Here is a 3,581-nt window from a genome sequence, read left to right on the forward strand (position 1 = left end):
CCTCGCTGCCCTCTGGTTGCCATCCTACACAGTTTTAGATTGAAGAGGTAAAATTGAGGTGAAAATGAAATAAACAAACCCTCTAAGGAGCGAGCTCTGCCGGCTCTGTCTTTTAAAACTACGCTTCCCAGCTAACATTGCCTGTCCCTACACTTGACGAACACGCACCGAGGTGTGTCGTGTAGAAAGACTCTCAGTCCAACCTGCAGTAGGTAAAGATCGGGAGTTACTTGGAAACAGGGAACAGAAAACTGGGACTGCATGTGTGTCTGATAATAGTGTTTAGAACTGCAGCCTTAAAAAATGTTTCCTATGCATTTGGAGGAGTTAGGGAAGATCTCTGGAAGATTACTGGTATTGCCACGGTGCTGCAGGTGGTTATGCAACTCCTGCACTTTTGTACATTTAAACTTACAAACATCGCTTAAGGGGAGAAATGACAGAAATTCTGTTTTACACACGGACACCCTGACAGAAGGGAGAGGTTAGCAAAAGCAAAGGTTGGGACAAAATTAACTTCTTTTTTCTTAGCTTGGCATAATTGAATGTTTGTACACAAGGAGAAGGGAAATGTTTTGACTTGCATTTTCCAACTGTCTTCTGAAGGAAAAGATGAAATAGCATCTCACAATCTAGATTCATCAGTTTAACTTTTAAAAATTATTAACAATACAGGACAAACACTGTTCGTAACTGCTTACGCAAAACAAGTCCCTGCTTATTTCCAAGTAACGTGCCAATGTCAGACATACAGTAATCCAAGCAAGCATATTTTTTCACACAGGCATAAGAACTTTTTGTTCTTAAAAAACTTTTGCCTTTAATGTGTGAAAAGATCCTGGCTTAGATTATGCAGCCCTCCTGGGCTCTAGCAACGCTCTGTTTCACCACATTTCCTGTGCCTCAGTGGCAAACCAAATGCTCTGGGTGGACCCCGAGCAGGGCTTGAAGGTCAGACACCTTCCCCTCCTGGCAGCTGGTATTCAGAGGTATACTGCTGCTAACCATGGAGGTTCCATTTAGCCAACACAGCCAATAGCCACTGACGGCCTGGCTCTCTGACAATTCCTTCTGTTGTTCCAAACCAAGAAAAGAAATCCATAGTCCATTTACCAATATAAGATAGTAAGAACAGCCACGCTAGACCAGGCCAGAGGCCTATCTGCTCCAGCAACCCTTTTTTACACAGATGTGGTTGGAAGGCCCAAATGAAGGAAACAGCAAGGCTTATTACTCCCCACCCCCCGCCTGCTAATCCACTCTCAGAACTACAGTGTGATTTTATGCAGCATTACTCTAGTGTAACCCCCCTGATTTCAATGAACTTAGACTGGAGTAACGCTGCCTCGGAGAGCGGTGTTAAAAAAAATGCCTTGATGAAAGAGCTCGAGTTTGCTTCTAATTCCTCTTCCCTCCCCTGTGACATTTTCCTCTTGTATTATGTCCTGCAGCCACTATTTTAAATTGTAAAATGCCTCAAGTGCTTGGGCAAAAACAGGAGGTAACTGAAGGAAATCACTGGGGAAGAGGGAAGTGCAGAAGCAGTCACTGGGAAACACAGGAACATGAATCACAGGGCAGACGTGGCGACCTGTGTCTTCCCAGACTGATTAGAGCAATGACAAGACTACGCGAGCACAACGAGCAGAGTTAGCGCCACTCAGTAGACTGTGTTTGTCGGGGCCAACAGATTAGATCATTTTAATTAAGGAGCTGATTCATCCATTCCAGTGTGCATACTGCCAATATATCTCCATTGCTGCATCTCTAAAAAGGATATTGGAAGATATTTCCCCTCTCCAGTCTAAAACTGTGTGGGATGGCAACCAGAGGGCAGCGAGGAATGGAAATGGGCTGGAGCTGCCTTCCGGAGCCGGGCCTGGACCTGGAGAGGTTGTAATGGGCTGAAGTTTCCCTTCTGGCATTTCCCAGCCCCTTCACACAGTGCAAAACCTTCACACAGCTCCAGGGCAAAGCCTTTGCCCTGCTGCCGGCTCTATCTTTTTAAACTACCCTTCCTGGCTACCATTGCATCTCCCAACATGTGTTCTTCCGGTGTCAGATGTCTCATGTAGAGAGACTCTAAACTGTGCCAGTGCAGGCTTCTCTTGCCACTGGTGCTGACTGCTCTTCTGTTGGAAGCGTGAGTTGCAGTTCCATTGTTCCAGGGCCACTCAACCAGCAGGAAACAACCATAAGCAATTTGTAAGCAACTAAAAAAACAATCTTCCACCCAAGCCTTCTCAGAATGTGCTCAAGGGTGTAAATTATTTCCACTGAGGTTGTGGAATGAAGGTACGCCCTTGCAGGTTGTTTCAGCTGCACCCACACTGTTCCCATTACATACAATCAACAGCTTCCAAGCTCCAGAGCTCCCTGCCTCCTATTCTAAGTTCTACGTACCTTTTGACCACACTCTAATAGAGCTGTTTTCTTGCTCCCTCAGGTCAGAATTCCCTGCAAATTAAAAATATATATATTGCACATCAGGGAGAAAGTTTCCAATCTAGCCCTTCATACGCTATGCTAGTTTTTTCCCCCCAAAACTCTTAGCATTTCTTCTCTGTATTGCTAGAATTGCTTATGTTCTGTTTCAGTGTTTCTTCAACTCTGTATTGGATTCTGGCTAATGTTATGTCTTTGTAAACTTGTGTTAATTTGCCCTGTGGCATTGTTTATGAAATTGTCCTTGATACTGACTATAGTAATCTCACCCTGGTAATCCGCCTTGAGTCTTCGTGAGAGAGGCGGACTATAAACGACATAAATAAATAAAATATGAACAGAAATTTACTAATCTAGGGGAAAGATGAATGAGGTAACCCTTCCCCTGACTTCTGAAGTAGTAAAGTCCAGTTTCTTCCCTCTGCTCTGCCATGGTGCAGCCTCATTCCATTGCATGCCTTACGAAGCCCGTATCTGGATCTGCTAGAATTCTCACATTTCACAGTATCCTTTGGGCTGTTTCAGGGTACAGTTCTAGGCTTCTGTTATTTGTTTGTCCCATTAACTTCAGTGTGGCTAAAAGTTTATTTATGTCATTTATAGTCCACCTTTCTCACTGAGACTCAAGGCAGATTACATAGTGTGAGATCAGCACAGTCAGTATCAAAGATATTTCCATAAACAATGCCACGGGGTAAATAAATGCAAGTTTACAAAGACATAACATTAGCAAAAATCTAATACAGAGTTGAAGAAATGCTGAAACAGAACATAAGCAATTCTAGGACTGAACAAACATGCTTTGGCTTTGATACAACTCTGAACTTTAATGGCAGAAGGGTCAGAGTGGTTAATTCCCATCATTATGGTAAAGAATGTACAAAAGCACATTTTTAAAAGAAAGAATATGCATTATCTCTAATAAGGATGCAAAAATATAGGGCTTGAGTGGAAGAGAACTCTCTGCGTGAGGCACAGAGATGCTTGCGAGAGGCCCTGTTCCTCCTATTTTGCCATCCATGTTAGAGGTTGCCTGGAAACGCCCAGGCAAAAGAGAAATAAACACACCTGCTGACTGCTCGGCCTTGATTGCATGAATGAAATATGCACCCAAAACAATGAGGCAGGCACAGGAT

This window comes from Eublepharis macularius, chromosome 18 (assembly GCF_028583425.1).
Source record: "Eublepharis macularius isolate TG4126 chromosome 18, MPM_Emac_v1.0, whole genome shotgun sequence".
NCBI lineage: Eukaryota > Metazoa > Chordata > Lepidosauria > Squamata > Eublepharidae > Eublepharis > Eublepharis macularius.